This window comes from Canis lupus, chromosome 22, assembly GCF_003254725.2.
Source record: "Canis lupus dingo isolate Sandy chromosome 22, ASM325472v2, whole genome shotgun sequence".
NCBI classification, from domain to species: Eukaryota; Metazoa; Chordata; class Mammalia; order Carnivora; family Canidae; genus Canis; species Canis lupus.
The window spans coordinates 9,854,157-9,880,817 of NC_064264.1; the positions used below are offsets into that span (position 1 = coordinate 9,854,157).

Sequence of the window (26,661 nt, forward strand, 5' to 3'; positions counted from 1 at the left end):
CAAAAAAAAATACAAGTGCCCTCTTTAATACCCATCACCTACTTGGCTCATCCTCCACCCACCTCCTCTCCATAAACCCTCAGTTTGTTCTCTATAGTTGAGTCTATTATGGTTTGCCTCCCTCTCTTTCTTTTTTTCCCCTTCCTCTATGTTCACCTGTTTTGCTTCTTAAATTCCACATATGAGTAAAATCATGGTATTTTCCTTTTCTTTCTTTTAAAAATATTTTATTTTATTTATTTGACAGAGAAAGAGAGAGAGAGAGAGAGAGAGCACAAGCAGGGGGAGTGGCAGGCAGAGGGAGTGGGATGTGGGGCTCGATTCCAAACCCTGGGATCAAGACTGAACTGAAGGCAGACACCTAACTGATTGAGCCACCCAGGCATCCCAGTATTTGCCTTTTCTGACTGACCTATTTTGCTTGGCATAATACACTCTAGCTCCATCCACATTGTTGCAAATGGCAAGGTTTCATTCTTTTTGATGGCTGAGTAGTATTCCATTGCATATATACCATGTTTTCTTTTTGTATGTTTTTTTTATTGGAGTTCGATATGCCAACATATAGTATAACACCCAGTGCTCATCCTGTCTAGTGCCCCCTTCAGTGCCAGTCACCCAGTCACCCCATTCCCCCATCCCACCTCCCCTTTCACTGCTCCTTGTTCATTTCCCAGAGTTAGGAGTCTCTCATGTTCTGTCTCCCTCTCTGATATTTCCCATTCATTTTCTCTCCCTTCCCCTCCAATTCCTTTCACCATCTTTTATATTCCCCGAATGAATGAAACCATATAATATTTGTCCTTCTCCGATTGATTTACTTCACCAAGCATAATACCCTCCAGTTCCATCCACGTCGAAGCAAATGGTGGGTATTCGTCATTTCTAATGGCTGAGTAATATTCCATTGCATATATATACCACCATGTTTTCTTTTAAAAATCTGGCATATCATCCTTTAATTCCTTAACTATATTTATGATAGCTTTGTTGTCGCATAAATTGCATATATGGAACACCCCTGGGTTTGTTTCTACCACCTGCCCCCCTTTTTTTTGGAGTATGCATTACATTTTAATTGTGTGTATGTGTGTGAGCATGTCTAGTAATTTTGATTGTATACTGGATGTTGTGGAAGAATCAGCGTGGAGATTGAATTTTGTGATATTTCTATGTCACTTGTTGTTTTCATTGGTAGTGGGATTAATGGTAGATCACCTTGTGTAAGCCTTGGTTTTATGTTTTCTTAGGGAGTATCTGAAAATTCCAATGTTTTTTTCAAAGCATAACTTTAATTTGTGCGACTCAATCTCTAACATTTCCTTCCGGCAATCTTATCAAGGCTTGGTTTTAGACTTGGGAAGGGCAGGTCTATTGTAAACTTTACTGTGGAGCATGATTCTTACTCCTGAGGAGTAGTATTTCTGGTGTCCCAGCTGGGTGCCTGGGAAACAGGTGTTATCAAGTTCTCTCCATTCTTGCTGACAACATCCCCCAACATTGCTTAACCTCAAGTATTTCTGTTCTGATCTCAACCCCAGAATAGACAGATTCTGGTACACTTTGTCTAAACTCTCCCTATACATGTATAGTTCAGTCCTTGGCTAAGCACTTGCAGAGATCCCCACGTCAGATTCTTCCCTCTGCATAGAGCTTCAACGTTTGTGTTCCACCTCACAGAATCCACTCTAGTTGCCCCACACTTTGAGCTCTGCCTACTGAGCTTCCCAGGACTTCCGTGCTCAGCTTGGTCTCCAACTTACTGTCACCCAGCTGGGAAATGGCTACCTGGGTAAGAGCTGGAGGCTCAACTTGTGAATTTTCCTTCTGCTTCATGATTTGGTATGTGATTTGTGAAAACAGTTCCATCATATGTTGGCTTTTAAGTTGTTTTGGTAGGAAGACTAGTGTAGTATTAGTTATAGGAGACAGCAATACCCACTGTGGGTTCTTGAACAAGGGATAATAAGAGGGTGTTGATGGGCAGTGATAAAGGTGGCTTGTAGAGGGGAGAATTTAAGAGTCAAAGCACTGAATAGGAGGCATCTTTAAACTGAGAACTAAGGTCAGGATGTGATTTGAGGAAATAAAACAAAGAAAAGGGAAATACCATGCTGGAGAAAGAACTACTGTTGAGTTAGTGATAAGTTGGTTATGAGGAATGAAGACGAGGGTTTAAAATGGTGCCAGAAATGCTTTAAAAAGGAGTTCTTATCTCTGGATGTAAATACTGAAATATTTATGGATGAAATGATATCACGTCTGGGATTGATTCAAAATAATCAAACACAGGGATGAAGATGGGGAAAGGGTGGGGGTAGAGGTGAGATGAGAGTGACCATAGATGACAATTGTTGAAGTTGGGTTATGAGTCCATGGGAGTGTCTTATGTGCATTTTTTCTACTTTTGTATCTATTTGACATCTTCAAATTAAAAATAAACAAAACAAAACAAAACAGAGTGGGTTATAAAGCTGGGAGGTGGAGTGTCCCAGGGTGAAGATGGGGAGACTGCCCATTTTTGAGGTAGGGGAAATGGGGATGAGGCAGTGGCAGTTTGTTAATGTCTAAAACAGGCTCTTATGCAAAAATGATTTTAAAAATGATTTGTTCCAGCTAACTCATTCTGTTCCTTTGGAAGTGTCATCAAGTGCAAGGTATATTTGATTAACTGCTTGAAGATGTGGGTCATATGGCACATGCTGAGCAGAGGCTGTGGCATATAGGCCACTCACTTATCCAACTCTGGATTCAATGCTGGCAGCTCATGTTAGCTCATAAAGCTCTGTGTGGTTCGGGCCTAGACTATAATGGACAGGTATGGTCAGACTCTGGCACACATCTCCCTGAGTGGTTTCTGGAATAATTTCTGGAGGCATTTTTCTGTACTCCCCCTTTCCCTGCACCGCCTCCCTGGCCAGCTGTACATGCCTGGAGCCTCCCTGAATCTTGCTTGCTCTCACCTGCTTCCTTCCAACTAACTGTGGCCTCTGTAATTGAGCTCAAGAGAGGGGACTGTTCCCATAGCCTTAGGAGTTTCGGGAGAAGTAGAGAGACTTTTCTACAAGTTAAGGTAAAAGAAAAAAGGAAAAACAAACCCACTCATTTTCTTTTCCTACTTTCCACTTCCTTTTCTCACTCATTCAACAAATCCTTTTAGGTGCTACCGTGTGCCAAGTTTTATGGTAAGGAGTGGTTGGAATTCAAAGGTGATCAAGACCCGGGTCCTTCCTTAAGGATCCGCAGCCTGGCAGTGAATGAAAGAAAGACATGCACACAGAGTGATAGAGTCACAAGTGCCATGTGAGATGTCTGTCTGGGCACACAAAGGACACAAGGCAACAGGGGACAGACATCACTCTTTTCCTCTCTCCTGGGGTCTGGGTTTTAATACTGTCCTTGTGCCCTATCCATAACCTGGATTTTCTCTGAATCTCCATTTTTTTCATTTTAAGACAAGGCTATGTATTTTTTAAGTGCCAAAAAAAAAAAGTCTAGAAGGATATTAGCTAACCATACTGGTTGATGATAATGGTCATCTTTCCTTCTTTCTAGGTACACCAGTGAGAACGATGGGCCCAACTTTTTCCAGGTGACAGTCAAGTGATCATTCTCACCAGCACAGTCAACCTTATGAACATAAGCTGGGGGCTGCAACCACTTCCAGGGAAGATCTGCAAGTAAGGGGAAACTTCTTTTGCCATGGAGGTAATAAATCTTCTGCTTATTGACTTTTAAAAGTGTGGAGGCAAATGTCCCATTTGTCTGTTTAATACCAACCACCACCTTAACATTTGTTTTGCTGTACAGTTTACAAAGTACTTTAGAAAGTCACAAATCACTGGTGTCTCGAAATAACCCTTTGACTTGAGAGAGGAGATTTCATTTTGACCCTCATTTACAGATGTGGAAAATACAGCCCAGAGATGTTAAATGCGTGGCTCAAGATTCATAGCTAGTGGGGGCAGAGCCCACGAATCACTTCTCATCTTCTCTTTCCGAGTCTTGGAGATCACCCACTCCTCCCTGTTAAGAGTCTAGAGTGTCCAGGGCTCCCCTTTGGCATCTTTAGGAGAAGATTGCAAATTATTTTTTAAAATGTCTAAGATATTAGTTGTATTTGGACCTGTGGTGGGCGTCTGGAACCCCCCAGGCCCTACTGCAGTCACAATCAATCAAACAAACAAATAAGCATCTCCATTGTTTTGTGGATTATTTCCCCATGAGGCAGATGTTTACTTTTCACAAATGAAAGCTCATTGTTGTCAGGAACATTTAAGAGGCTTAACCTGTCTCCTCTGGCATATGGCACTGGCTTTTCATGATAAAACTGGCTGTGTGCAGCGGCAGACGAAATTGCAAGCCTCCCTCTGAAACTTCATCAGTTGCTGTTGCGGGCGTCACTGCTTTCCTATGCAGGGACTCGTCTGGGCCTCTTCCACTGTGAAAGGGGCTGTTGGGGGCGGGGGGAGAGGGGGAAGAAAGGCTGTTTCCTTTGGTAGAAAATACTCATATTTTAATGGGTATGATGTCATGAATTATTAAACTAGCTTAACTTTAAAGCCGAGCCGAAAGAACACATAGTGAAGAATGACCTTGAGACTCTTGAAAAATGGGAGTGTTGACTGTGCCCGCAGACTCAAAGATGGATTTCTACTTTAGTTGATATTTATGCAACTGTGAAACTTGGTCCCTTGTTCCCAGAGAAATCCTTTGTGCAGCCGTGTGGAGAAAGTTATTACATTTTAGTGCAGAAGAGCTGTAAAGTTTCTTTCCTCATGTCTTACGAAAACAGGAGTGCTAGCGATCTTTGTGCTGAGGGATGGCCCTGAGGAATGAGATGCAGAGACAAAAGGTAGCAGACAGGCATTGTTCTAAAAAAAAAAAAAAAAAAAAAAAGAAGAAGAAGAAGAAGAAAAGAGCCTAACATTAGGTTCTTCTGAGGGGTTTGTGCATAACCTGGGTCCTGCTTGCTTGCAGTGTTCTGTTATTTTTCTGATTCAAGGTGAATCAAAGGAAAATAAGGTCCAGAAGGATGAAGAAGATCTGCTGGCCAGGGTAGTCTGACCACGTGATAGACATTGCAGCACCTCCCACTGGAACACGGGGGGGAGGCCCCTGGAGAGCTCTGAGAGTGTGTGATGCGGGGGGAGGATATTCCAAAGCTTTGGGTTCAGCTACCTCAGGCTCATTCTCTGGCTGCAGAGACACCAAGAACAGGGCGAATGTCCTCGGTTCCCTTCAGTGGGCGCGGGGAACCCGCCTCTTCACCCATAGTGACATGTGACTCAGACTTCCTCTTCGTTTGTTGTGACACAGGTTCAAGGAGCAGTGTCTGGAGACAGGAGATGAGGGTGAGCGGGGAGGGTAGAGGAACCTGTAGTCACTGATATTCTTTAAACACTTGCCTCGGTCTTATTACAATTCGTCATGTAGGGGGACAACATTATCCCCATTTTACAGGGCAAGAAACTGAGGCTCGGGGTGTAAGATTCTTGATGTCACGTGGCTGCTGACAGTTTTGAATCTAGATCTGTCCGACATCCGAGTTTTACGTGAATTTGCCATTCTTGCTATGACATTCTGATTTGAGCCAGTTTTTACTATCTTCTTGGTTGTTTGTTCAAACTCTTGGCCGTTACATGCTGATGTCTTCCAGGAGTTCCTCGAGACCCACTCTTCCTCCTTCTGCATATTCCCTGCAACCTGGCCGATGGACCTATCTTGGCTCCTTCTGCGGTGGCCTTGTTCTTTGGCTCACAGTGGCTTTGGCCAAGGCGAGACACAGACAAGGTGCTGGACAACAGGTGGATGAACAATGAGATTGAGGCATTGATTTCCTCATTTTTCTCTCTGTTGGGCTCTCTCCTGAAGGCCAACGCTACTGCCTCAGGGGCCCTCTCCATGGAGCTCCCCTTCATGGGTTTGACTAACTGCCCCCTCCCTTGCCGGTTCAAGCTTAGGGGGGTGGTGATAACCCCTGCACTATCCTCTGTGCTTTCTTCAACACCGCCCACGCTTTTGTCAATTAACCCTAGACCGAGGTTAGGACAGGTGGATTGCTCAACCTGAGTGTGTCATTTGCTACCTTCTGGCACCTTTACCGATATAGTGAAGCATCCCTTCAGTGATGTCAGAGTTAATGTTTTGGTTACATCTATTAGTGACTCTTTTCACCAAGAGGGAGATGATTTGGGGCTTCTCTTTTTAATGCCTAGGGATTTCCTATTTATAACTTCCAAAAAGGCTATTTTTTCATTCCTTACCTTCTTTTTGCCTTTCTACTTGCCTCTCGAATTTCCTCTTTTCCCCTCAAATTGAGTCTGCATGACCAGGGAAAGCCAGTCTCCATGATTATTTTCCAAGATTGAGTTTCTTGGGTCTCCAAAGTCTCTACTCTATCCTTCTATTAGCATTTCTTTGCAAAACAGGCTGTTGGATTGTCTTGAGAAAACGATGTGCATTTACTTGCCTTCTAGAGAAAATTGTTATTTCTCCAGAAAGGAAGGGCAATAATGGAAGTCTGTTCAGTAAGTAACAGTAAGGAGAATAAAGGGGGGAAAAGGCAGGAGATTCAGAATCAAGGTCAGTTTCCTCTGTCGTTGAATTGCAGCAAGCATTTAGTGGTAATAAAATCTTTTTCCTGTATAATACATTTTATATTAAAACTGCAGCCATTTAAATGAGGGATTTTATGTCTGCACAGTCTTTATTGAGCATGAAGGCTTACAAAAATGCTTTTGGTTTTTTTTTCTCTTAAACCATTTTCGAGATTTGAAAAGCCATTCTCTGCCTCCCGGGCTTATAGGAGTAAAGACGCAGAGGCGGGGAGTGGCCACAGTGGCTCACACAGCTCCTTGCTTGTGCTATTTAACCTTGGACCCCTGTTATTCTGGGCCTCTGTGTCTCCTGAATAAATAGTAAATCTTTCCTGATGGCGTGGCAGCTTTATGATGTGGATTCATGCGTTTTTTCAGAGGAGCACGAGAGAGCCTTTAATGCATTTTCCCTCCTTTTACTAGTGATTTAGCCAGAGCCTGTGCCTGGTCAGCCCATCTCTGGTAAAGGGCAGGCCCTGGCGCTACAGTGGTCAGCATTCAGATGATCAGTCTTCTAGCTCCAGGACAGGAAGGATTGACTCTGGTGTTATTTCATAGATTGACTTGAAATGGATTAATGCTTCTCTTGAAGGGTTATTGACTCGTGTTTTTCCAAGGTCTTCGTCCTAATTTAATACTGAAAAATTTGTGATCTACCCCTGATCCTAAGATAGTAAGACAGCGAGACCTCAATAGGTCCTCCTAACACAGGATCACACAGGGTGCAAGTTTGCTAGCCTGGTTTTATGGCTCTTCATTTGGGACAGATTGGAAGTGGTCTCAGAAGGTTCAAGGACATGTTGACCTTAGATATACCACAAAGAAGGAGTCAACTCACAGAGCAATTCCATTGTTTTCATAGTCATTGTTGTTATTCATGGGATGAACCATTGGATCGGACTCTTCTTGGTCACAAGCATGGTGTAGAGGAAACAAAAACACTACGCATGTAGCTTCTGAGTACTTGAAATATGCATTTGTGTAGGAAATTATCTGCCAAGGGAAGTAGACTGTTGTTGGTGCGGATCTGACCTATAGCAGGAGATGCCTCATAATCTATAAATATCTGCTCTTTGAGTTAGAATGAATTACCTGAAGACGGCAGGCTCCACTTTTACATCTCAGATTGCCAGAACTGCATTTCCCATTGGACAGTTAACAGCACCTTTTAAAATCTGAATTTCCCTAGTACATTGACCTGACCTGACTTCTTAGCCGCAGCTTTCACTATGCTTTAAAAATAGCCTTGATGCCAGCATAGCGGAGGAGACCATTTACTTAAACAACTATTTTGTGTTGCCTATAATGTCATGTAGATCTAAGTCTTTTCTGTATCTTTCCACCACAATGGCAGCATATGGCCTATTGTTACAATCAGATATTCTTGTGAGAAGTTAGAGGCCACGGGTGAAAGGAGAGGATATTATTGTTGAGTCTAAAGCTGTTGTTTTGAGCCTTGAACCAAAGTTTCCTGCAGTTTTATTTTTAGAAAACTCAAACCTTTCAGGAAGGGTCGGCCAATATGCTCTGATTTTTATTTTTGATAGTGTTGACTAATGTTTACTTTGGGCTCCTGCAAATTGGTTAGGAGGGCTTCGCGTGGAGGAGAAAATATGGACAAATACCGTTAGTTTACTTAGCGCTGAAGGCACTGGCTGGTAAAGAAAGAAAATGACACAGTTCTTTAAGCCTAAAAAATTGTAATCTCTTTTTGCTCCTGAAGTATATATTCCTGAAAGAGAGCAAAAGTAATGGGAGCAAGAGGGCTGACATTGGCTCAGAAACCCAAACTGCTAGGTCGAGGAGAGAATTGCCTCATTAGAAGAAGACTTTTTGGGTACCTGGGTGGCTCAGTGGTTGAGCATCTGCCTTTGGCTCAGGTCATGATCCCGGAGTCCTGGGATCGAGTTCCACATTGAGCTCCTAGCATGGAGCCTGCTTCTCCCTCTGCCTATGTCTCTGCCTCTCTCTCTGTGTCTCTCATGAATATATAAATAAAATCTTTTAAAAAAAGGAAGACATTTTATTAAAATAATGAATGCTTATTATATGGGACAGAATAAAGAATATGATTCCACTGAGTAGACGTGCGGGCACATGTACCCTCGCTTGCATGAACACACGGACAGAGAGGAAAGAGGGAATGATAAAGCAGAAGCATGTCGGTGTGCTTTATAATTCTGGATTTGTTTTTCAAGTTTGGAATTAATTAGATACCATGTTGAATTCCAAATGCGATAATTAGGCAAATTAATGCTGCAGTGAAGTTATTAATGAGGCAAAATATGCTAATATGCTTTTGATAAAGAGCTCTTCTTCTGCCTACCAAGAAATTGGCAAACATCTTTCATTTGGGGCCAGACAGCTTATCTCAAGTGATTTACTAAAAAGGTTCTCGGCCGTATGCTGTGAACAAATGTTGTAAATAGGGGTTAATGTCTAAATTTTTGATACGTATATGCCTCGATGTGGCACGGCAAGTCCCGTGACATTCAGCCTGGTGTTTGGGTGGTGGGGTGCCCAGAAAGGCCAAGGGTTCTTCAGTGCCCTTCAAGGCCTTTCTCAGTAGCAAACACTACCACTTGCTGGTGTGGCTCCTATTAACACCATCGCTGATGCTCAACTCGCGGTGAGCAGTGGCTGCTAACCTGCCAACCTGCTGGTTTCTTTTCGGCAGACTTGGTGTCTCCTTTGGTTTTTAGATGTTCAAAACTGCTGGCCAAGAATCATTAGGGAACCCATTTAGTGGTTTGAAAGTGACACAGCAGAATTTCTCTTTCCGATCTTAACTCCGCTGTTCAGAACTCATTGTGCATCAGGAGCCCTCCTGGGACCGAGGCGAGACACCATCTACCCAGGGGGAGCTGGCCATTAAAAACAAAATTTATGGAAATGTGAAAAGAACTTTCCCATGAGCGTATCATTATTTTAATCCTTTTAATCATACACTCCACGAGGGCACAGCCTGTCTAATTTTGATTAATTTAGATATAATATTTGCTAAATGAGTTTTACTCCGCACCCCAGGTAGGACCGTTTTGACTGTTGTAAATCTGAGGCCAGAAGATCCTAAGGTGTGTTTGAGTGGGGCAGCCCAGTGGTCAGTCCTTGGCTTAGTGAGGGCTGTTGAGGGGTGTCCTACGGAAGGAAATAGACCCATTATTAACTATAAAGTGTTCACAGACTGGTTGGATCAGTTAGGAATGCGTTAGATCACAAGTTCCAGAAAGCCTTACTGGTAGCTTTATTAGCAAATGAGTTTATTTTTCTCCCATGAAAAGCAGACCAGGGTTGGTAGTCCACAGCTGAAATTTATCTCAAGCACATCGTCAAAGTTCTTTCCATCGTATCATTTCTGTGATCACAAGATGGCTGCTGCACCGCTAAGCATGCCATTTGGGTTTCAGGCAGGAAGAAGAGGGAAGAATGAGCCAGTCTGTTCCTTTTGGGAAGGTTTCCCAGAAGCCCAAGCCAACAGCCTCCATTTATATCTCATTGGTCAGAGTTGTGTCACATGTTAAACCCTAACTGGAAAGTCTACAGATAAGGTTGGGTCAGCTAGCTCACAGCCTTTGCTACAATTCTTCTCTTGGGTACCATGATCCTGGGAGTGAGGTTGTATCCTCATTTGACTGCAAAATTTGATGGACAAATCGGATATGAAAGGGAAGTTTGGGTAAGGAAGCCATTTTACTCTTCCCCAGGCTGAAGGCAGTGTACTGTGGGAATACACCTACAGACTTTAGGTTGAGCTACGGGACCAAACAGATGACTTTCACCTCTCTGACCCTTCGTCCCTATGTTTGTGAATTGGAGAATACTCTGGAGTTATTGTTAGGAAGGAATTGGGATAGCACGTATAAAGTGTTTAGCATATTCAGCTTGTTAATAAATGGTGGTTGTTGAGATGGCGAATTTATTCCAGGTTGTCTTCATAATAAGCCATCACATAACAGACGTGGAACCGGGGAGGATGGTTCTACATAATCCTTTACCTTTTAAGAGAGTGGGTTCTGGTAGGTGGAGGGGCCTTTCGGCTGAATGGATTTATAAATTTGAATCGATAAAGACTGATGGAAGGGGAGGAGGGTGGGGGGTGGGGGTGAATGGGTGACGGGCACTGAGGGGGGCACTTGACAGGATGAGCACTGGGTGTTATTCTGTATGTTGGTAAATTGAACACCAATAAAAAATAAATTTATTATTTAAAAAAATAATAAAAAAATAAAGGGTTAAAAAATGAAATAGGAAAAAAAAGACTGTATATGAAAAAAAAAAAGACTGTATATGGAAGGTGGAGAGACAATGCAATGTGGGAAGGGAAAGAGCAGGGATGAGGAGGCAGGTAGGCAGAGAGGCAGAAAGCCTGAATGTGAGAGGGGGTGGTGGTGGTGGTGGGAGAAAGGAGACCGGGCTGCTCTAAGATGGAGAGGAAGGCCTGAGAAGGGATGTCTCGTGGACATTTTTGGCATGAAGCTGTGCACTATGTGATGTAAAGCCTTCTTCTGATTCACATGCAGAACCTTCCGGAAAACATGCCTGACTAGTGCTTTGGAATGAGTCTTTTGGTGAATGTGAAGAAAAACTAAGTCTCGCCTTAAGGTTGGTGTGAAGTTACAGCTGACATAGAGTTTCCAGAAGGTTTGTTTCACGCAGGTTCCACCACTAAGTGTCAGGCTCAAAGGTGACAGACACACAAAACATATGTGGAGAGGACTCATGTGAATTCAGTGTTAGGTTGTCTGAGAAGCAGAAAATGGCAACTTAAGCTGTGGGTGAAATTTTATTTCCATGCCACTCGTGAGAGTATGCCCTGAAGGACAATGGGAAGTCTCAGCTCCGTGCTTTCCTACCTAAGTCTTAGTTCTTTTGTGTGATTGAATTATAATATAACATGCTTGTGCTTTTAGCAGTAGAAAATAAAAAAAAACCTTATTTGTAATTTTTTTTGGCATACTATACTTCTAAACAAAAGCCAGTACTATATTTGGTGCTTGATTGGAAAATACAAACCAGCAATCTGTTTCCAACCTGGAAGAAAAGCTGGCTCCTTTGAATGTATTGAATAGTGGCACAATACTATATTTTCTGGATAAATCAAGACATTTTTCAAGAGTAGTTGTGAATATACTTGGTTTTCACTTCACAGGCCAACTTTCAAACTTAACCCTTGAGTAAAATGTGACTCCACCAATTATTAACTGACAAGCAATATGCATAATAATATCTAGGGGGGTTCATATCATAGGCCACAAACTCACCTCTTTAAGAAATGTGGCTTACTTTGTTTACCCTACAGTAGCAGATTTTCTTTCTTTCTTTCTTTCTTTCTTTCTTTCTTTCTTTCTTTCTTTCTTTCTTTCTTTCTTTCTTTCTTTCTTTCTTTCTTTTTTCTTTCTTTCTTTCTTTCTTTCTTTCTTTCTTTCTTTCTTTCTTTCTTTCTTTCTTCTTTCTTTCTTTCTTTCTTTCTTTCTTTCTTTCTTTCTTTTCTTTTCTTTCTTTTCTTCCTTTTTAAAGATTTATTTATTTGAGAGAGAGAGAGAGAGAGCAAGCATGAATGGGGAGAGGGGCAGACCCCCTGCTGAACGGGAGTCTGATTGAGATTATGACCTGAGTGGAAAGTAAGAGTCAGATGCTCAACCAACCGAGCCTCCCAGGTGCCTCTGTAGATTTTCTCATTTGAATCCCTATTGAACCAAGAGATAGAAACTTAATCTAAATTAGTTGAGAGTCTTTTTTCCCTTTATTGGGATTGAGTCTAAATTTGGGCTGGCAGATAAAGGGGCTTTGTGTCACGTCACAGAAGTAGGAGGGGGCACTTGGTTCTGGGTTGTCATCTGCCCCACACAGTTGATGGGACGTCCTCGGGTGAACGTGGTGACCAGTCATTTGTCCAGCTGGATCACTCCTGGGGACTCAGTCCCAGCTATAACCTTTCCCAGTCTGATTCTCTCTGTTTCTCCCCACCCACCCTGATACTCGAGGGTGAATGTTGCTCCCCTGTTACTTCGGAGCGAAAGAAACTCACAAAGCTGACCAAGACCTACCTTCACACCCACATGGCATGTTTCTTCTGTTGCTCCTGTCTTCTACAGGCTGTGGGGACTCAATGATCTTCCTAGATCTTTGGGTCTCTCCTAGCAGCAGGCAGAGTGCTGGGCTCTCTTGGGATATGTGTTGTTTCGTGCAGGGCCAGGGGACAAAGTCCTCAGGGATGCAGAGGTGCTCAACTTCCAGTCCTTCTTTCCCCTTTCCTCAGCTGGCGTAAACCTCATCTGACTTTCTAGAACAGGAGAAACTGGCTCTGACTGAGCATATTTTATCCCGGATCTTTTGTTTTTGCCTCAAGTCCTAGATTTTTGAAACCTAAAACCTTTTTTTTCTCAAACTATTGCTCTCATTTTCTTCTGTGTCAGGCCTTCCCCAAGGAAGCAAAAATAGAATTCTCATCTGCCTTGGGTGACAGAAAGTATGGCTATTGGAAATACGGTTTATGTTTCAAATGATTATCTATGACTGACTATATGTCATATAAAGAACCGGAAGCGCTGTGCCAAAGTCCCTGAGGGTATCTCTCTGCTTTCCTGCTTTACCCCTACCACCATCTTGGCTCTTATTCTTAGAAACCTCTCAGAGGACTGGTCAGACATGATGCTTCCTGAGGGCAAGAGACAGACATTTTCTTCCTCTCACAAATTGGTGGAAGTCTTTGCTCAAAAGATTCACAACAGTCCCCTGCCCATCTATAGGCAGGGAAACCACACCTCTTATGTATGGGCTCCAGACAGTTTTTTGTGTATTCCGAACACCCAGGGTCAAAGACTTAGCAGCTTAGGCAGATGCCATAATTTAGTTAGAAACTTTAGTGGGAACCTGGCCCACCTAACTGTGAGAGATGCCATGTTTTCCTCTCAGAGCCTGGTGAGCTATGGGAAAGCCTTTCAAGGCTGAGAGATGAATAGAATGTGTCATGGAAAGATACACATTCATTAAGAGTTTGCAAGGGGTGAAGGGATTTAGTGGATAACAGAGAGAGAATACCCAAAATAGCAGGTACCCGTGTTACAACTGGAGGAGAAATGAGAGACTTTGGCAAGCCATGGGATGTCCCTAGTCACTTGAATTCACTGTGTCATAGAAAATCAAGTCTTCAGGAACTCTGTAATTTTTATTTTCTTATGATGGCAAAATATACATGTCATAGAATTTATCACTTTAACCATTTTAAGTGCATATTTCAGTAGTCTTAAATATATTAACATTGTTGTGCAGCCACACCCACTATCCATCTCCAGAACTTTTTCATTAGCTCACACTGAATCTCTGTACCCATGAAAACTTCTCATTTTGGGTGCCTGGCAGGCTCAGTTGGTAGAGTGTATGGCTCAATCTCAGGGTTGTGAATTTGAGCCCCATATTGTGTGTAGAGATTACCTAAAAAAACCTAACCAACCAACCAAAAAAAAAAAAAAAAAAAAAAGACCAAAAAGCCTTCCCCATTCCTTTTTTCCCCTAGCCCCTCATAGCCTCTGTTCTAGATCCTGTCTGTATGAATTTGACCGTTGTAGGTACCTCCTGTAAGTGGAAGCATATAATAGTTTTTCTTTTATGTCTGGCTTATTTCACTTAGCATAATATTTCAAGGTTCATCTATGTTGAAAGCCTGTCTCAGAATTTCCTCCCTCTTTAGGGTACATAATATGCTATTGTGTGTGTGTGTGTGTATGTATCTGTACATATATATATATATATATATATATATATATATATGTATATATATAGCACATTTGTTGATGGAAATTTAGGTTGCCACTTATTGCTATTGCAAAAAGTGCTGCTAAGAGGATGGGGGTTCAAATATCTGCTCATGTCTCTGCTTTCAATTCTTCTGAGTATATAGACGTAGAATTGTTGGTTCATATGTTAATGTTATGTGGAAATATTGAAGGATCCACCATAACGTTTTCCACAATGGCTATAGCGTTTTATATTCTCACCAACAATGTACAAGTGTTCCAATCTCTCACATGCTTACCAACATTTGTTATTATTATTATTTTTTTTTTATAGTGGCCGTCTTAATGGGTGTGAAGTGTTATTCTGATTTTGCTTCGCAATTCCCTAATGATTTGTGATGTTGAGTCATTCCTTGGCTGTTTGTTCGTCTTTTTTGGAAAAATGGCTGTTTGAATCCTTTGCCCACTTTTTATTTATTTTTTATTTATTTATTTATTTTTTATTAATTATAGTCACAGAGAGAGAGAGAGAGAGAGGCAGAGACATAGGCAGAGGGAGAAGCAGGCTCCATGCACCAGGAGCCTGACGTGGGATTCGATCCCGGGTCTCCAGGATTGCGCCCTGGGCCAAAGGCAGGCGCCAAACCGCTGCGCCACCCAGGGATCCCCCTTTGCCCGCTTTTTAAATTGGGTTGTTTGTTTTTTGTTGTTGTTGAGTGTCAACCTTGGGAACTTTTATTTCCATTCCCCTCTCTTCTCCTTAATGAAATGGTGTCACATGTTGATATGTTTGTCAGAGGAGAGTGATTGTTTAAGGGGGTTGGAGGACTCTAGGAAGAGAGAGCACTAAGGTTCTCTCTCATTGACAGGATTATATCCAGCCTCCTTAGAGGATGAGGCCCTTCAATACCTGGCCCCACCTGCCCGTCCAGTCTGATTCTCTGCCCCTGACTAGTCTGGTGCTCCATTGCATTGGTTATGGGCATTTTTCAAATGCCTGGTGAACTTTTACAGCTGCAAACCTTTGCAGAGCACAGGCCTTCTCTGCTTTGTGAAGACCCTCCTCACCCATCTCATTTGCTCTATTGGCATGCCACTTGTTTATTCAGCTGTTCAAGAAGTATTTGTTGAGCACATACTTCTTGGCAGGTGACACAGCACTTCGCCGGCTACTGGGGACTCTACAGCGAATTAAACAGTTTCTGCTTTTGAGGAACTCACTCACTGTCCAGTGGGGAACTGGGTAAGTTATCTCTCAAGTACATTTCATCCTGAATAAGTGCTAAAATGGAAGTAAAGAGGGTGAGGAAGATTATCTTCCTGAGCCAAGAGCTGGGTTAGTATTTACGTGCTGTTGTGAACATTCGCATATTCTAGGCATTAAATGTGAGCTCGCATTTTATTATTTTTATATCCCTTAACAGAATCATTTATAAACTGCTATTATCTTCTGTAATGCACATCCTCTCCTCACAAAGACGAGTATTCCAATTAGGAGGTGGTTTTTCTCACACGAGGATATTTGAGGGCCATCTGAGGGTTGCAACTCCGACTACCTGTATTCAGGCAGGCATGTAGGGGGTTCTCTGGAGGCTTGTAGGCCTACCCCCTTCCTGACTGGGCTTACTGGGTGTGTGTTTGTATGCGGATGAACATGAAGAGTTATAGACCATCCATCATCAATCCTGGCCTCATGCCCAGTGAGGCATAGAATAGGAGCTCAGTAAAAGCTTCTGGTATTATTGGACTCTATGTATCATGGAGGATAATGTATCTTGTTTACCAGCAGGTGCCTCCAAGTCCCAGGCAGGAGAGGGTACAGTAGTTCTAAAGGTGAGTCACCATTGGGAATTGCTTATCTTGCCTTTGGCAGTCCTAGAGAAAGAAGGTAAAGCGGGCCCTCCTAGAAAAGCAAAGGCAGAAAAGGAAACCAGGGAGAGACAGGCCAAAGGGGCCAGACTGCTTGTTCTTCCAGGGAGAGATTTGCACTTGAATGCAAGGTTTAACTAGGGAGCAGGGAAGGGACACTTCTGGGGATTACTGAGGAAGAAGAATCAACATAATATGGATTTTGAGGGGTAGCAAATGGAAAAAAAAATAAAAAGGATTTAAGATATTGGTTTTAGGATTTAGAAGGGAGGATTTAATTTGGAAGATAAGGGATTTACTGTTAGATATAGTGACAATTAAGCATTGAATACACGCAGTCTGAATTGCAACCTTCAGATGGCCCTCAAATATCCTGGCGTAAGAACCACCGCCTCCTAATTGGAATACTCCTCATTGTGTGCAGAAGACATACACTACAGAAGCCCCTGACTGTATATAATTGACTCTGTTTAGGGCAACAATCTCCTTTTAGCTCAAATCTGTTACCTAAAAGATTATTTATTCACAAGTTTGAAATAGCTGCTTCCCTTCCTCCGTCAGGGCGCGGCTGCCTTGCCATCATCAGTTCCACTAGGCAGGATGAGAGGCCTGAAATCAAAGAGCACAGGAAACCATCAGCCCATTGAGCAAGTGATAAATCATCCCTAAATGCATATTGAGCAGGGATTTGTGAGATCTCTGAAGACACACAGAACTGCTGTTGGGTCTGTCCTGGCTGGTGCCCGCGCCAGGGGCACTCATGGGAAGTCATCAGGAGGCTGGCGGGACCCACCTCTCCCAGAATGGGCTTAGCACGTATGAATGTTTATGGGCAGGTGGTCCCTAGAAATTATGGAAAACTAGCTGCTGGTGTGGGAAGACCCTATGTTTCACTGATGCTGCCCCCCCCCCCCCGGGTGCTGGCCACTCAGGGAAGTGAGCCCATTTATGTGAGTGAAGGGAAGATGCACAGCCTTGCCAGGAATGCCTCCCCGTGTGATAATACATTTCTGCCCCTCCGTCTCCTACCCCTGCAGCGCCTGGTTGTTCCGGGTCCCTTTATCCTGCAAAAGCCACTTGATTGTGCCCCAGTGGCCAGAGAGAACTGGATAAAATCCTGGATCTGACTCTAAATAGTTGTGACATTCTGGATAAATACTCAAATCTCTGCTTTGGTTATCTTATTTGTAGAAGTGAGAGAATAATAAGGCCCCTCAGAGCTTTATTTGGAGGAATAAGTAGGGAAATTTCTAGAAAATGCCTGGTACAATGCGCCGCCCTCAGTGACTGGCACATAGTAGGTGATTTACAAAGAAAAGGGTAGTATTAACCCACTAATAATGACAGTGATGCCACACAATCAGGTGTGTAAAAATTTAAATTAAATTTTTGGGAATTTTTTTTTTTTATACCTAAGCTTAATATCTCCCTTCTCATCTCTTCCTCTTTCCTCCCCTTCCCTCTCCTTCCTTACCCTCCCCTTTCCCTCCCACTTTTTTTTCTTTCCTTCATTCAAATTGCCAGATAGTGGAAGTTTTGTGTTGTTTTGTTTTAAGATTTTATGTTTTTATTCATGAGAGGCACAGAGAGAGAGGCAGAGACATGGGCAGAGGAAGAAGCAGGCTCCCTGCAGCAACCCCAATGCAGGACTCCATCCAAAGACCCCGGGACCATGACCTGAATCAAAGGCAGATGCTCAACCACTGAACCACCCAGGTGCCCCGATAATGGAAGTTTTAACCTCTATCATTTCAGGGTCTCAGCCCACCCGAATCCTTGGGGAGAAGATCTGGTCTCTGGTCATGGTCATCTCTTGCCCACTTCCCATTCTATATGCCCATCAGCCTTCTGGGCTTCTATCAGCTAAGATGGAGACCATATTTTTTCCTCCGACCTGCAAGGCCTTTCCAGATCTGTCTTTTACTTGGTTATTTTTGCTCTTTTCTTGCACAGATGGAAGATCTGGCTCTCCCCCCACATCATGCTGGGAGCTTTGGATGTCTCTTTCAGGCACGGCTGCCTATAAGTCCCACCCCACCATCCCAGGCCACTGCCTTACCAGTGGGTTGGCTTCTCCTGGAAAGCTCTGAAATCTGTAGAATCACTGTGGGATCTTTTTTGTTCCCTCCCCACCAGTGCTTGCTGGGGGTGTGGTCAGGTACCTTCAGTTCCCCTCTGTCTGCCCACATTTTCTGTATGAGCCCCTTAGGACAATAGCTTTCTCCTAAGATTTTGGAATGCAAAAGTCTTTGTCTTAATCTCAGCTATGAATTTCAAATTTGAAACTCCCAAATCAAGAATAGACTTTTTCTTTCTCTCAGCATTTCTGCTGCACCATCCCTTTCCTCAGGCACTAAGATCTGGATTCAGAAGTGTTTGCTTGGGGGGAGAAGGGTGGGTAGAGGGAACTAGGGTATTGCGAGCATGAGAACCTTGGTTAAAATCTCAAACTATTTTTCTACTACATTGCTATTATTATATACTTCTTCCATACATTTTCAGCCCCACAGGGCTGAGCTGCAGATTGATTTGCTTCAATGTTGGAGCATTTGAGGATGATCTGTTTTGACCTGTTGTTGGCAAAGTAAAAAAAAAAAAAATTAAAGCAGCAGACAGTGAAGCCAAGAAGAAAGTCGGACCCAACTACTGGTCTATAAAGTGTTGGTTTAGTGTGGAGCTAAATGCAGCTCTGGCCTCATTCTGCTTTTCAGTCTCCCAAAGGTCATGCCACTTTTCTTGATCTGTTTTCCTATTTCCTTGTTCCACAGTCCATCACTGGATGCTCTGCTGCCTAGGCAACAGCGTTTGGGGCAGCTCTCAGTACTCAGTGTTACTATAGAGTGTTGCAAGCGCCATGCATGGAACATTCTGTGCAATCTAGGCTGTGTTCTCAGTCTTCTTACTATTGGTGCACAGCCTCATGCTGACTCAGTGAAGCTGTTCAGACCCATTTGTGTATCTTCTTGGGTATGGGAACTGAGAGGAAAAAGTTATCTATATTTCAGAGATGTCATTGTCACCATCATGTTCAGGCATCTGTACAGATGCTGGTGGCATTTCACCGTATCTTCTTGCCTGTAAGGGTCTGATCAATCAATGTCTCTTTGAAACGTGTTACATTGTCAGCTGGGCACTTGGGATGGCAGTGTTGACTTTCACCTGCCTAGCAACCACAGGGAGCAACCTTCTTACGTCTGCATGGGATTTATCCGTGCTATGCTAAAACAGGATTCATTGACTTTAGAACTATGGGAGCAACACCAAAAAGTTCACCACCATCACCATCACCACCAGTGATAACAGTAGCTGGCATTCACGGACAAACCTTCTGTGCCTGGTACTGTGCTAGACTCTACAGGTGTTACCCACTTTAATTTTCCCAACAAACCGACAAGGCAGGCACTGTTCTCCCACTTTACAGATAAGAGGATGAGTGTAGAGACACTAAATAACTCATCTCTGGTCCCAGGGAGAGCAAGTGGCATCAGAATTTGAACCCAGATCAGTCTGATCTCAGAGCCCCTGTCTTTTAGCCTAGGATGGTGCCATATTGGCATGCTTGCTGAGCATCTTATTGGCATCACTGAGTTCACTAACATTGGTCCAGGCCTAACCTAGTAGGTGCACAACCACATTTAAAAGGAAATGATTGATTACTTGTATTAGATATGGATGCTTTGTATTCTAAAGCATTTCCTTTCACCGAAGTAGTGAAGTCAAGCAGCCTTAAGTTCTTCCCCTTCCGTATACCAAGAACCGTCAGTTCTTCCCTGAGCCCACTCACATATCTCCATGCCACCTTCACTTCCTGCTTGAGCTTACCAGCCTTGCACATCTGGGAACAGAAACATCTTCACAACTTGTCTCCATGACGCTTGTCTTGTTTTCCTCGAATCCACACTCTATACAGCCACCAACGTAATCTTTCTAATCTAGCAATCTGCTCACACCCCTGCAGAGATTTCCCCATGCACTTAGAACAAAGTCTGACTATTTCAGATGGCCTATGAGGCCTCTGATGACCTGGTGCCTCCTGCTTCTAGGGCCTCATTTCTCTATACTCCTCAGTTTCTGGCTTTGTACCTTGAGCACACCATCTGTTGCCTACCTTCTGGCCTTTGCATATGCTGTTCCCTCTACCCCAAACACTGCTCTCCCATGCCATTTCCCTGGCTGGCTTCTGTTTACCCTCCACTGCTCAGTTTGTATGGCATTTCTCTAAGCAGCCTTCCCAGACCCAAAGCCTGGTAGGAGACCCTTTCATGTGGTCCCATAGTGCCCCGTGCTTCCTGAATCAAAGTGCTCAGCATCCCATCGTATGACCCTTGTGTCATCCTCCTTCCCCACCAGATAGCAGCTCCATCCAACATTAGCCACAGTGGCCAGCCCCAGGCCTGGCATCTAGACAGCACTTAATAAATATCTGGTGAATAAATGGAGAGTTATATTTAATCTATTTCTTATAGCTGTTCTTGGATCAGAACATCTTCCTGAAACCTTGGGCTTGGGAACGTTATCTTACTTAGGGGCAACCCTTTCAAGGCAACAAATTAGAAACAGCTTCAAAGGTCCTTGATGTAGTCTTTCAGGAAATGGGAGAGGCCTTTGTTAGATTATCTGGAAATCCAAACATCTTCAGATTTCAAAAGGCACAAGCTGCAAAATGTCATTTTAGAGCTCAGACCCAAGGACTTGTATAAGTCTCCTTTTTTATTAAATTGGGTTGTCACTAACATTAGACGCAGAGGGAAGACCACATTTTAACCTGATTAATGAATAGGCCCATTATGCCATTTCCCCAGTGTTAAAGAATAGAACTACATCTCATTGTCACTGTCTCATCCCGCCCGTCCCACTCTGGACTTAAGCCCCTGAAAACGTCTGCTCTGGCTTTTCCTTTTCAGAGGAACTGTCAGGCCCTAGAAGAGGCCTTGCTTTGCAAACTCTTCTGCAGTGGAGGGACCAGATGGGGCTATTGACAACAACAGGGAGCAGAGAGTTCTAGCCTCTTGGCTCTTATACGTACTGTCATCTAGTTCTTCATTGGATTTTCATACAAACTCATGCTCTCCATGCTTCCCTGCCCGGGACACCTCTGGCTCTTGCCCCACTGATTCTATTTAGTGGCTGGGGTTGGGTTCCCCAGGCTTTGATATTAGCATGCGTCTGTAAGGCTCTCACAGCAAAGGACGAGGCTCAGTTCTGGGGCTGCAGTTTGTTGTAAAGGCCACTGTTCGATCCATCCCCACAGACCCCGCCGCCTGCTGCCCACACAGTTTGCCCCTCGCTCCCTCCCCTCCCTTTCCCATTCTTTGACTCTTTGAGCCCTGGGAACTGAGGCCCATGCCAGAGCAGAGGGTGAGCAAACAGGCCCTGGCTGCATTTGGAGGGTGGGGGTTCCTTTATCACCATCTGCCACCTCCACAGACGTCATTGGGATAAACCGATTTGCTAAACAAAATGGTTAACAACTCATGAATAGAACTCTAAAAAATTCCAAAAGGGATACGGGAGGACTTTCCTGAGGCTGCGCCCCTCCTGTGCCTTTCATCCCTTCTCCCCTCCTTGGGCTCTCCAGAGACACACCATCCCAACTTGCACTTTCCTTGGGTGCCAGTAGGGGGCAGCTGCCATCAGGCCTGGGGAGATTTCTTTCTTTTCTCTTTTTGAAACTTCTTTTGTGTGTGGGTATGAAGTATCACATATCAACAGAAAAATGCACAAGGCGTACATCTACAGAAGCAAACACCCGGGTACCACCTTCCTCGGGTCAAGAAATAGGACGCTGCCAGTACCTAACATACAATCCCCCAACCCTTCCCACCGTGTCATAATTCCCTCCTTCCCCTAGAATTATACACACTATACTCACGTGGGGTAATACTTTTCCTTGCTTTATGTTAATGTTTACTACACACAAATGCATCCCAAAGCAATAGGGGGTAGTATTGGATGTTTCTGGTATTTTGATGATTTGGAACATTATATAAATGCAATCATACTGTGTGCATTCTTCTGTCTTTTGCTTTTTTTTTTTTCTCAAGATTATGCTTACTCATTTTCATTGCTGTATAATAACAATAGCAATGGCACTGATTTGTGACTTATTCATCTAGTCTACTGCTGATGGACATTTGGGTCGTTTCAAGTTTGTGATAACCATGCACGACACTACCATGAACATTCTAGTCTGTGTATCCCAGCATGCCTAGGCGTGCATTTCCACAGGGTCCATACCTCAGAGTGTAATTGCAAAAGTCACAGGAAGTGGATATTTTCACCTTTACTAGACGGTGTACAGATTCTCCAAAGGGGGTGTTCTGATTTGCAGGCTCCTCAGCGACGTACGAGAGATACTGATGCACCACATATTCGCCAATACTTGGTCTTGTCAGACTTTTTAGTTTTGGGGGACTAATGTCTTTTCATCAGCCCTGGGCCGATGAGTGGCAAGGACATCCTTCTTAATGGCTTCCATATGGTTCCCGAAGCAAGAAGGGGCTTCTAGTCCTTTCCCTCAGACACAGATGGCAGAGTGGCATAGCGGGATGCTCATCTGTATTAAACGAAGGCAGTAGGTGGCTCCTCAGAGAGAAGAGATATTTTCTCTCCTGGCTGATTTTCTCTCCTCTTTTGGAATGCACCATCCGTGCTAACAATGGCAATTAGACTCTCGTGCCATCTGGATGGCTGGGGCTGCTGTGGGAAGGACATCTGCTGGCAGCTGCATAAAGAAGAAAGATGAACCAGGGCTAGGCACGACCCAGGCACTGCTCCCTTGTGTGGACCTGCTGCCTCAGGCCAGTTCCATACAAAACAAAAATCCTTCCTCACTCATTTTATTTACTCAAGAGGAACCACCCAGCGGTCACTGTGGGAGTTCCTTAAAAAAAAAAAAAAAAAAAAAAAGGAGCCGGTAATTATTCTCAGTTAACGGACCCAGCCCAATCAGTCCTGCTTTTCATTAGGTCTGATTGCTTCCATTTCAGAATTGGTCGCTTTCACTGCTCTTGTCTGAGCCTCTGATATGAAATGGGGGTAGTACAACCTCTCTCCCTATTGTGGTGAGGGCACAATGACACAGGTTGCTCTTTGAAAATGATCAAGGTATTTATTTGCTTGAGTCTAGAGGCAGATTCCGGGATGAGGGCCTTGCTATAGAGATTTTAGGGGGGGGGAGATTGTAATGTTAGGTAAAATTTCCTCTGTAAGACCAGACCCTCCAAGGCTGACAACAGTGGGAGGAGTCGCCATGTGGGGAGAAGGGGAGGACTGGACTCCCTACTTTGTCCCCTTGCTTAGTTTATCTAACTAGGGGGGAGGCGGCTCCAGAGGAGGGATGCATTTCACAAGCCCTTACTGGATTTTGTGGGTAATAAAAGAAAAACAGGCAGGGGTGCCTGGGTAGTTCTGTTGGTTAAGCGCCCGACTCTTGGTTTTGTGGCTCAGGTCATGATCTCAGGGTCGTGAGACTGAACCCCACGTAGGGCTCCACACCCAGCGTGGAGTCTGCTTAAAATTCTCTCTCTCCCTCTATCCGTCCCCTGGCTTGTGCTCTCGCTCTCTCTCTCAAATAAATAAATAAATAAATAAATAAATCTTAAAACAAACAGACAGAAATTGAGAAAAATCCCAGCACCACCAACTGGATGGTCTGGTTCCAAGGCATGGGTTACCCATCCTCACTTTCGATTCCTATTGTCTCCCTGGTTAGAGTGGCAGAGACTTTGTTTAAGCCTCAGTCCAATCAGAGGGGGACTGAGTCCCTCAGTCCCTCAGCCCTCCATTGGACTCTCTGCCTTTACATCTATTGTGCAGCATAGTTAATAAGAATTAACATTTTTTTTTATTCTCCCAAACATCCTATTTTGGATAATAAATGATAGGTTTGTCCTAAGACCACCTGACAGGTGCTGGTTTCTTCTAAAAGAATCTGCTTCTGCCTACCTTCAGGATAGATGCCACTCTCTACCCACAGGTGTGGCCTTCTATACAGGAGGCCTTCTTGTCTAGCCCTCTGACCACACTGCCCCATGCAAATCCCAGCTCCACTCCTTATTAGCTGCATAATTGGAGGAGGGTAAATTACTTCCTTTGCCTTTGCCTGAGTTTTCTCAAGTGTAGAATGGAAATAATGATAACATGCCTGGTGTATAGTAGGTTGCCAGTGTATTTTAGCCAAAACTGTGGGGCAGGGATCAGAAACTGGTAGCCTGCAGATGGAGCCCAGCCGGCTAACACTTCTGTTTGGCAAGCACAGTGTTTTCCAAGTTCCAAAGCTGCAAGCCTCTAGCTGGTAAGTCAAAGGCATCATCACCTGATTCATGCATTGATCACATGTTACCCTCCTGGCATTTGAGTGTGCAACTCCTCGTCAGGCCTCGGCATGTCACACATCACAGGCCTCCCTAGGTCTGGACCAGGAGATAGAGACAAGTGCTACTCTATGTGCATGTCCTCTCCCTTCCACCTCCTTCTCTCCAAGCTAGACTCTGGTCAGGCTCAAGTTCACATGGAAGGAACTGCACTCTTGGAAAATCTGCCCCCTTTTGTCAGAGGCATTTCTCCCCACTGCCATGTTCTCTAGGGAAGTGCTTCTCAAACCATAATGTGCAGACACATTGCTGGGAATCCCGTTGAACATACAGATCCGGCTCAGGAGATCTGGGTTGGGGCCTGAGATTGTGCATTTCTAACTAGCCAGGTGATCCCGATGCTGCTTGCTCAGGATTTAGGGCAGGGTAGAGCCTTGGGAGAGTGTCTCTACTTGAGGCTGAGAGTGGGGCCTCTTCCCATTGCAGACTGAACACCTTCTGTGAGCACTTTCTTCCCCGTGGGCCCCCCACCCACCAGCCCAATACCCGGAAATGAATGGCCCCCAGAAGAATACCTGTCTCTTTGGAGGTTGAAACCTAGTTGGGAGACACTGATGCCCCCTTGAGGGTAAACCCAGCCTCAGAGAATTTCTGACTGCCTTGCCCTTCATTCATTACACAGAGGGGAGCTTTCATCTGATCATATCTTAGAAATTGTCCATCTTACAAGTGGACTAGGAACTTGCTACTGTTTCCTCTCAAATAGAGTGGTTCTCCAAGTGTGGTTCTGGGACCAGCAGCATTAGCATCACTGAGAATTTGTTAGCTCTACTGAATCAGAAGCTCTGGAAGCTGTGTCCAGCAATCACGTTTAACAGGCTATCCAGGAAATTGCCACGTACGTTCCAGTTTGAGAACCAATGTTAAGATGTCCAATTGCTTAGAAGAGTTTTCAGAGGAGAAGACCCTGGTCCTGGCTGCCTTTTGGGGTCTATCTAAGTTCCTGGGGGCGTGTGGCTCCATGGATGGTTTCAGCTGTGAGTCAGGGAGATTATCCAAAGAAGGGAGTTTAAAGGATGGCAACTTCAGGTGAGGAAAAGCAGGAGCAAATGATCCATCTCTCGGGGGTAATTGTTTGACTTTGTGCAAATGTTCTAAGCAATAAAACCAGTCAGTGATGTACAGGAAACATGTGCCCCCCACGCCGAGCAGTCCAAATGGATTGTTACCAGGGATTCTAGGCTCTAGAACCCCTATTACACAGAGGCTTAATGGCATGATATACACCACACCGGCTAAATGAAATGCATATGGGAACATTATGGGAATTTTCAACAGCATTTTATTTTGCATAATACAGTTTTTTCCCAGACCAGAAATGGTATATTAAAAAGTCAGCAGGTATATAGCTTGTTTTAAAATTATTATTACTTTACTCTGGCTTTGCAGACTTTTATTTTCTTCCTCCTGCTGCTATTGCACAGAAAGGTCCAATATTCTATCCAAAGGAATCCTAGAGATTAATGAGTCTACTTGCTGCACTACACAGATGAGGAGCTGGTGACCAGCGATGGAGGTGACTTGCCCTGAGCGAGGCCTGGGGCTGGTACCCAGGATGCCTGGATCTCAAACCCCAGGATTCCCAGTGATTTCTTTCAGGAATCCCAGGCCTGTGAGGGACCTGGAAAAGTGGCCCTGTGCCTTCTCTCGCTTGTAGGCAGCATCAGAGGAGTGAGGGGTGCAGTGATGTCATTCACACACATGCACAAACCTCGATGCAACAGCCAGAGCGGATGTAGTTCAGTCAGAAGCATCTTGCATTCATACTGGGGCTTAAAACTCAGGCTGTAGTGAGCCAGAGCCGCCACCCCTGTAGTCCTAGTACGTGACTCGTGCTTGATTGTGGGGAACATACCTTCTCCTCGGGTTGGCTTCACCGGCTGTGTAGTGGCACGACAATCTCTGCTTATAGCGACCCTGTGCTTGCTTTAACGCTCTGTTGTCACTGTCTTGAAAGTCTCAATACTTCTTGAAGAAGGGGACCTGCCTCTTTATTTTGCCCTGGGCTCTGGAAATTGTGTAGCTCCTCTTTCTCCAAATCTCCCGTACCCTCTCCCATGCATCCTTTGGGACTCAGCTTCT

At 44.2% G+C, this 26,661-nt stretch overlaps 1 long non-coding RNA gene across 2 annotated transcripts in view; it reads left to right on the forward strand.

Annotated features, from left to right (window-relative positions):
- Positions 1-26,661, forward strand: part of LOC112678810 (uncharacterized) — a 36,738-nt gene that overhangs the window by 9,612 nt on the left and 465 nt on the right. Inside the window, exons 1-2 of one of the 2 annotated variants that reach the window (XR_007404925.1) lie at positions 2,660-3,073; positions 3,556-3,708. This is a non-coding gene — a long non-coding RNA (uncharacterized LOC112678810). Of the gene's footprint in view, positions 1-2,659; positions 3,074-3,555; positions 3,709-26,661 lie in introns of those variants that run through there. The other variant, XR_007404924.1, reaches the window with a different exon arrangement.